Source organism: Lutra lutra, chromosome 6 (assembly GCF_902655055.1).
Source record: "Lutra lutra chromosome 6, mLutLut1.2, whole genome shotgun sequence".
NCBI classification, from domain to species: Eukaryota; Metazoa; Chordata; class Mammalia; order Carnivora; family Mustelidae; genus Lutra; species Lutra lutra.
The window spans coordinates 129,256,273-129,265,881 of NC_062283.1; positions in this window are offsets into that span (position 1 = coordinate 129,256,273).

Here is a 9,609-nt window from a genome sequence, read left to right on the forward strand (position 1 = left end):
GGTAGGGCGAAAGCTTTAAGCTCCTCCCACACCCTCTCCTCACCCAAGGTTGGGAAGACCTCGGTTTCCTGGGAGTTGGTTAGGTCATGGGAGCTGCCGAGTGGTACACTCGTGTTCGAAGCTTCGGCCCAGTCTGATTCATCAGGGCATGCCCAACGCCCAGCACAGAGTGGCGCACAGAAATATTTGTGTAATGGACGAGGGTCGGTGTCTGCCAAGTCTTTTCATGGCTCCCAGCCCGCCCGGAAGGAAAGGCGCCAGGCATTGGTGCCGGTTCCCCTGGGAAGCCTCTCACAGCTGTCCACCAGCCCCTGGGTGGGGTAGTGGACCGGTGTGAGGGCGGCCCTCAGGGCGACTGGCCTTGGGAAGCTACGGTTCGCTACTCAGTGGTGGGACGCAAAGTCTAGGCGTGTGACTGAGCCCTCTTCGCCCTCAGTTCCCAACCGGACGGAAGGTGGCGTGGCCCGGCGGAAAGGGTTCTTTTTCCCCAAGGAATGCCCTAGATCCTCGTCTAATCACCAGCCTCCCCGCTGAGTCTCGGTTTCCCCCTGTGTACGGCCCAAGGCAGAAGCAGCCATGCCTCCACAGGGGAGCAGAGAGGCCCTGGCCCACCCTCTCTTGTCTTTTCCTTCGGAAGGACGCTTCGTTTCACCACCAGGATTTTCAACGGCCGTAGTGCTTTTCAATTACGGCTCATGATTAGCTCATTTTATCCCCAAAACAACTCCATTAAGTAGGTAGTGTTAGTATTCTCCATGTTTCATGTGAGAAAACTGAGGCACATCCAAGTGGTGTATATGGTCAAAGGCCACATCAGGCCTTTAACAAAGGGTGTTATCGCAGGCAGTCAGGTTTCTGCATCCATGCTCTTAACCACAGCACTACGTGAAGTAACAACCTACTAACCGTTCCTTAATCTTTATTGCTGAGGTGAAGCAGTCAGTGTGGTTATCATTCAAGCAATGCTACCTTCTGTTTTTTCAGGTATACCTAGTATCCTGCCCCTTTTCTCATCACCCAAAGCAAGTGTTTAAAAAAAAAAAAAAAGCCCTGGTTAGGGGTGCCTGGGTGGCTCACTGGGTCGGGTAGTGATCCCAGAGTTGCTAGGATCCAGCCCAGCCTCTGGATCCCTCTGAGCCTGGAGCTTCTCCCTCTCCCTCTGCCCTTACACCCTCCCTTTTTCTCTCTCTCCCAAATACATAAATAAACAAACCCTTGTTCATAATGAAAGATGTGTTACCCAATTTTACACTCTTAAGAATAGCTTGTAAAACTCGCTTCAACATTCAAAATGCTTTCAAAGTTATGATTGATATTTTTCAAATTAGTATCATGCACAATACTAGACTAGATTCAGGCTACAGATAAAAATGTAGACTTAAAAAAGGACGAAAAGAGTACTCATTTTGCAGGAAGATGCTTTTCTCTACAAATATTTAGCCTCAGACTCCCTTGGAATAGCAAATTTCCCTTGTGATTTAAAAATCCAATTTTATTTCCAAAAATTCACTTTTAGGCATAACTTCTCAGGGGTACCCTGTAGATGAAATGAATTAAGCTTGTAAGTGTTAAACACAGTCTTTGCCCACAAAATAAGGCAAGCTGAAGTTCAAAATAATTCCTGTGGAAGAGATAACAAAGTCCTGGCCATAAAATTCAGCTCTGCTCTAGATGAAAATAAACGTGGAGAGTGAGCTATCTTACCATTTCAAAAAGTTCCAAGGCCTGAGCTTCTGGGTTATCCAAGGTGAAAGAAGTCATGAAAAAATGAAGAGAGATAAAGGCTGAATGTGATAGATTGTGCACCTGAGGCTGTTTCTTCAGAATCACGGAACCTTAAGACTAACTTTTCATGCAATTTCCTTAATACCAATTCACAGCATGTACTTTAATTTCTCCACAGAAACCAAATGCATTATTCTCCGGTCATACTCTATTAACCAAGTTTTTGATTATTCATGGGACTTTTGGTCCCATTTACTTTAAATAATCAGCACTTTCTTTTATACTTACAGTTAAAAGGTTGCATTATACCTAATGATAATCCACTTGTAGAAGGTTAAAATGGTATTTATTCCAGATAAATATATCACTCCTTTGAGTCTTTCTGACTAAAGAAATTTCTGAATTGATAGTGACTTTTGGGGGAGCAGGGAGAGGAAGTATCTGTGATTCTGTCATTCCTCTGCCACGGGTAAGAGTCATTTTGCTAGTGTTTGCAAATATGTGCATAAAGAAAGAGTGTAGCTTCTCACCCTTGGTACTACTGATGTTTGAGGGCATGGATTCTTTGTTATGGGGAGAGGCTGTCCTGTGCATGGTGGGATGTTTAGTAACATCCCAGCAGTAGCCACCCTCCAAGGCTGTGACAACCTGATGTGCCTCAAAACATTGCCAGGTGTCCTCAGGGGCCAAAATCACCCATGGGAATATAGGGAAATGGGAGATGCTGAAAACAAACAAACAAGAACAAAACAAACAAAAAACAAGGACCGTTGATGACACTGACTCCCACAAAGCAGCAAAAGAAGAGGTCCTGTGTGTGAGTAGCCTTGCGGGTTAAAATGGTCACACCACAACCTGTGGAAACTTCCAGCCATGTACAAGGACTTCTCCATCTCCTTGGATTTGGGGTTGTTTGGGAGACAGCAAGCTGACAAAAGATGGTCATGGTTCCTCCTTCACCTTTCTCAGGATCCTGAAGTTGGTAAAGTGCCAGTGGATTTCACTTACTGTCCTCTCCACATTCTGCTGACCTTAGAAACAAGTTGAGTTATATTTGATGTCCTTTTCTTTGGCTGGAAACCTAAGCCAGCCTTTGGAAGTACAAGGTCTTAACAAGGATGGTGTATGCTTTGGGCTTTGGCATTTCCATGATTAAGCGGGTGGACATAGATAGGGACACGGCAGCCATCCTCCTTCTACCACCCTCAACACAATCACCTATTGTTTATGCTAAGAAAAGTTCCTCCAAAAGCAGTTGAAAAGCACTGTGGTGTATCTTGGGGCAGAATGATAAAAAGGAGGCAAATAATCAAATTAGCAATGACCCAAAAGTTTGACCATCTACTGGGCTGTTGGCTGTGGAGAACAGGGACAGCATATGTCGCCAGGGAGATTGGAAAATAATTCACAGCATCTATGGAAGGGAATTTGATAATCCCTAGAAAAATTACGTGTGCATTTATACTTTGACCCAGAAATCCCAATACTAGGAACCCTTTCCAAAATACAAAATGACTTATGCACAAGGTTATTCACTGTAATATTATTTATAATCATGAAAGATTAGAAACCAACCAAACAACCAGGAGTAGGGGAGTGGGTGAATAAACTGGAGTAGATCCATACAATGAAATACACTGTGTAACTCCGAACAAGATGTAATGTGAGCTCCAGAACATGAGTTAGCTTTAAAATAATAACAGGAACCAAAAACACACCAAGACGCAGAACAGTATAGCATTTTTTTTTGGAAGATAGGTGAACTACGAATGTACACTTGCCTATATATTTGGGTTGGGAAGAAACAACTGGAGGGGACTGGTAGGGAACAGACTACCCTGAATATACCTTGACTATTTAGTTTTGAATGTACAGTCATGTAATGCATTACAGTATTGGTCAACTAACAAAGACAACAGTCAAGTCTTTTATTACACAATCTGTAAAAAAGTAATTAATTTTCCTAGAGGTTCCAATTACATATCCCAATTTCTCATTTGTTATTTAACTTTGTATAGTTTTTGTTTCTTTTGTTGTCCTGTTCTTCATTTTTTGTTATTGCTATATAAACGATCTGAATTTTAGAAATAGTCATGTATATGTTTTACATATCTAAATAATTTTCAATTCTAAAGAAAAAATGTAATTGCTAAAATTTGAAAACAAGCTGAAGCAAATGATCTAAACATATATTGAGTGGGTGGCATAACCACAGCAAGTAAATAATGAAATGACTCTAGAAAATAGTGTTTTTACAGTGCATTTATAGTGGAATATATTCTCAGGATAAAGAAACCTACAAAGAAATCTTAAACTTCAATCTGCAGTCTTTTTTTTTTTTAAGCATTTTAATTTTTTTTATTTTTTTATTTTTTTTTTAGAATTTTTATTTATTTATTTGATAGAGAGAGGGAGATCACAAGCAGGCAGAGAGACAGGTAGAGAGGGGGAAGCAGGATCTCCGTTGAGCAGATAGCCTGATGCGGGGCTCGATCCCAGGACTCCCGAGATCATGACCCGAGCCGAAGGCAGAGGCTTAACCCACTGAGCTACCCAGGTGCCCCTAAAAGCATTTTTAAAAAGATTTTATTTATTTATTTGAAACAGAGAGAGATCACAGGTAGGCAGAAAGGCAGACAGAGAAAGGGGAAAGCCCGCTTCCTGCTGAGCAGAGAGCTGGATGTGGCACAGGCACACAGGCACCTCTCAATCTGCAGTCTTATTGCTGGTAGAAATATAGATATAATTATCTTTGAGTTATTCTTATATATTATAGGTAAAAACAAATGTTAGAATTGTTAGGAACAATGAGGAAATAGACTCCATGTAAAAATTACAGTTAAATTGGAAATAGTACGAACTTATAATTTTTCCTTTTCAAAAATGTTTCATAAGTCCCAATAAGAAAAGTTTTGCATCTGGGGAGTAGGGGAGAAGCATTTACTTGTTTTGTCCCTTGAAAAGGCCTGAAAATAATGATAACCTTATAGCAATGACCACTTTTAGTACTCATAATCATACTTTTAAAATACCATTCCCGGGGCGCCTGGGTGGCTCAGCGGGTTAAAGCCTCTGCCTTCGGCTCGGGTCATGATCCCAGGGTCCTGGGATCGAGCCCCGCATGGGGCTCTCTGCTCGGCAGGGAGCCTGCTTCCCTTCCTCTCTCTGCCTGCCTCTCTGCCTGCCTCTCTGCCTACCTGTGATCTCTGTCAAATAAATAAATAAAATCTTTAAAAAAAAAATAAAATAAAATACCATTCCCTGTTAAAAGAGATGAGTCCTTTAAAAAAATGGCAGATTTCAGGGCTGGGGCAAGAAAGGTGCATGATGAGCCTGGGACACCGTGTTGTGCCAGAAATCAGGGATTCTATCATAGTCTAAAGTCTAAGGGCACCTGGGTGGCTCAGTCATTAAGCATCTGCCTTTGTCTCAGGTCATGATCCCAGAGTCCTGGGATGGAGCCCGGCATCGAGCCCCGCATGGGGCTCCTTGCTCAGCGGGAAACCTGCTTCTCCTTCTCCCACTCTCCCTGCTTGTATTCCCTCTCTCAATGTGTCTCTCCTGTCAAATAAATAAATAAAATCTTTAAAAAAATAAAGTCTAATGAGTCAGGTCAAAGGGACAAAGGAATCAGCATAAAAGGAGCTCCCACTAGCTGCAAAGGGGACAATCTGAGCATCAAAAGAGAGTAAGAACTATAACTGATCAAGATTCACTGATGACATATAAATCCTTGAGTTAGTTATTAGACACAACTAGGGCAATACTCTGAATATTTTCAATATCATGAAAGAATTGAACATTTATCCTGCCTTCCTGTAAAAATTGTACTTGATGGTGACTTAGTCCAGCTCACCCCCTTGAAAGCTGAATCTGAGACAAGGGCTTACTTGGAGGTAGTTTTATTTTGGATAGCCACCTCAGGAAGCAGCAGCGGATGGCTAGGAAGAGTGAATCACAGGAGGTCTAATACAAGGGTGTCTCCAAGTTAGTCATCGCTGTGGGAAAGGAGCCCTTGAGCCTGCTGGGACTCTGAGTTGCCATGTAGAATATATTTCATAACTGTCAGCTTGGTGCAAGAGAGGGGCAGCTGTGGACCAGCTCCTAGCCTCCATTGGTCCAACATCCCCCCTTGGGGCATTGGCCCCCTCACACTTCTAAGCTGTCATGTGAGCGCCAGGCAGATATCGCACCCTCATGGAGTCAGAGGGGCTCGGGGGCAGAATGTGACATGTAGGCAGTGCATTTGTGGAGAAGGGCTGTCAGGTTACATCCTCAGGAAGCAGGTTGCTTGGGCAATGGCTGGAGCGACAGGCAGGCTGAGAGGATGTAAAACTGGGAACAAGCCACTTCTCGTAGACAGTCCAGGCTGATGAGGGAAAGTTCTTCTTCCTAACATAATTCTGTCTAATAAAAGAGGAAGAAAGGATAGAATGGAGAAATCAACACTGAAATCATCCACTCAGGCAGCAATCCTCAAAAGATGAGAAGCTGATGGGAAAGAGCAGAGGAGCAGTGGAGACACCCCTCGAGTCACTAACTGACGTCAGCGTCGCTAGGTATGGGGGGGCAGGGCAGGGACAAGGGGCATGGGGGTGGGGGGCCCACACAGCTGTGCCTTATGAAGTATACAGCACCGCCTAGGAACCATTTTTGCCAAAATAGTGGACTCCAATTCTCATCGAGCCAGTAGGTCTAACTTCCAATTTTCTAGAAACATAGGAGGAAGTGGAGCAAGGGAAAGAGCTCTTGGAGGAAACAAACAGACCTATCCAGCATGTCAGATGTCCTACAGCCAGCTGACTGGGTTTCTTCAACAAGGCAAGGGGATGAGACAGGATGTGGTAAAGGACTCCTGTAAGTTGAGCTTTTGAGAGGCACAATGAGTATAACGTGTGGACCTTATTTGGATCTTGATTCTAACAAACCAACTGTAAAAAGTAAATTAGGAGGCAATTAAAGAAATTTGAATTCTAGTTTTAGTATGTTAGATATTACGAAGGAATTATTAACTTTATGAGTGTGTCAAATAGAAAATTTCTGTATTTTTAATTATATAGGGGTAAAACAATACAGTGTCAGGAATTTTCTTTGAGACACTTCTGGAGAGGAAAAAATAGACAAAGCAAGAATGCTGAAATCTACGAAGTTGTTGATTCTGAATAATGCATATGTGGCATTCCTTACACTATTCCATTTTGTGTATGTTTGAATATTTTCATAATAAAATATTTTTAAAGAGGCAAGTAAATCTTCTCATTCTTTTTTTTTTTTAAATGGAAGCAAGTCAAATGACTTGCCCAAATTCATAAAGCTGAAATGTGGTAGAGGTGAGAATTAAAGCTCAAACTCCTCTCACTCCTTCCCCTGTGTCCTGTTGTCTTCAGAACTGAATGCACTTATTAATATATTCATTTATTTTCCAAACTCAAGTGCACATAATTGCTTCTTGACACACTTTTATCATTGGTCCATGCATTGTGCTTTTTAAAAATTTTACGGTGGCGGTCAACAGCCTCCAGGTGGTGCCCAGTGATCCCTGCCTTCTGGTGGTCCCACCTGGTGGTGTCCCCTTCCACAGTCTTATGGCTAATCTGTGTGATTAATAGTATCGGGCAGAAGTGACAGTGTGTCACTTTTAATATTAGTTTTGTAAAAGACATTACAGTTTCCATCTTGGGCTCTCTCTTGCTCCTGCTCTCTCCCTTCCTCCCTCTCCATCTCTCCCCCTCAACACACACAAGATTTGTTCCAAGAGAAGCCATGCCTTGAGCAGTTCTATGGAGAGGCCCATGTGGTGAGGAACTGAGCCTCATGCCAACAGCCATGTGAATGAGCCATCTTGGAAGTGGGTCCCCCAGCGCCTTCAGAGACTGCAGCCCTGACTCATAGCTTGACTATAACTTCATGGGAGGCCCTGGGCCAAAACCACCAGTGGGGGATATGCACAGATGCCTGACCCTCAAAACTTTGTGAAATAACAAATGTTTGTTGTTTCTTTTTAAAAGGATTTTATTTATTTATTTATTTATTTATTTATTTATTTATTTATTTATTTGACACAGAGAGAGAGAACATAAATGGGGGAGAGGCAGAGGGAGATGCAGACTCACCGTTAAGCAGGGAGACCCAATGTTGGGCTTAAACCCAGGACTCCAGGATCATGACCTGAGCCTAAGGCAGATACTTAACTGAGCCACCCAGGTGCCCCAAATGTTTATTGTTTCAAGTTGCTAAATTTGGGGAGAATTTATTATACTGAAACAAATAACTAATACAATGATCTGCTGATCTTTGTGTAATGGAATACATGCTGGGAACGCACCATCATTACAGGAACTAGAATATTGATGATAAAATTGCCAGTGTGGACCTCTCCATCCCATTCTCCTTCCTCAACCCAAAGTTATCTTTATCTGGAAACTTGTATTTATCATTCTCTCTCTATTATCTCTATTTATCTATTATCTGTTATCTGACATCTCTATCATGATTTTTTTTAAAAAGAACTTAATAATACATGCATTTCTAAAAAGTGTATTATTTATATGTATTTGTTATTTTTATCTTGAAAAGAGATTCCATGCTAATTCCCATGTAATTTCTTGGGACCTCTTTTCTTTACTCAATGTTGTTTTATTGAGATTCACCCATATCGGTGTGTATAGTGGCAATTTATTTGTTTTGACTGCTGTATAATATCCACTGAGTGAATATATACACAGTTTATCCATTCTCCTGTCAATAGACATTTGGATTGCTTCCACATTTTTTTCTGTTACAACAATGTTGTCATGAAGAGGTTTACAAATGCCTCCAGGTTCATATGTCAAGAGTTTGTATCTAGCATTGGAATTACTGGGTTATAGGGTACGAGAATATTCAACTTTAATAGATAATGTCAAATTGCTTTCTAAAGTGGCTTTATCAATTCACATTTCTACCAGCTGTTTATGAGAGATCCCGTGGATCACACTCTCTCAACACTTGATGTTGTCAGCCTTCTTAAAATTTCCAACAAACAGGTATAAAAGGGAATCTCATTACAGTATGGTTCTGTATTTCCCTCATCACTGAGAAGATTGCTGAATGCCCTTTCCATTTTACAGATGAGCCCTCAAAGATGAAATGGGAAAGTGTATATGACTATAATTCTTCATTGTAATTTTTCTTTTGGGTTTAATTTTTATTTCTTCCCTTCTTAGATCCTCACTCCCTAGGTATAGTATAGTCCTTTCGTGCTATCTCTTTCTGATGTTCAGTGCGTTTGACCTTAGAACAACTGCAGTTAGAGAGGAAATAAACCAAGACCTACTCTCCTTTTTTTTTTTTTGCTAGTTTCTCTCCCCACAGGGCAGCAATGTGGAATTGACTAGCAGTGCTGCTAGTTAATTTCACACTAGGATTAGCTCAATAGGGGAAGAACTTGGTCTTTTTCTTTTACAAAAGCTCTTTCCAGGAGGCTGTTTTCTTTTAGGAACATGGAATGACAGAAAAAAAAAAAAATCAGCTGAGAAGATTTTCACTTGAACATAGATGACATTATAAAAGGTCAACAATCTGGGTTCTCCAGCTCTGTCCTGAATGACTATATGATCATAGGCTAGTCATTAACTCTTATGAGGTTAAAATTACTCATCTATAAACAAAAGTAGATGATATTTTGGGTCCACTTAAGTATCAGAGTCTTTTTATTCCATGAATGAAATTAAGTAGTAGACTAATCTGATTTTATGGTCATTTCATGCTCTCTCTCTCTCTCTCTCTCTCTTTTAACCAACCAACCTGATTGATCTTGGCATTGACATAGATTGAAACTTGAGGTCCACAAGGAAGATTTCAGAGAGGGCCCTATTATTCTTCTTTAATTGTTTTGTTTGCCAC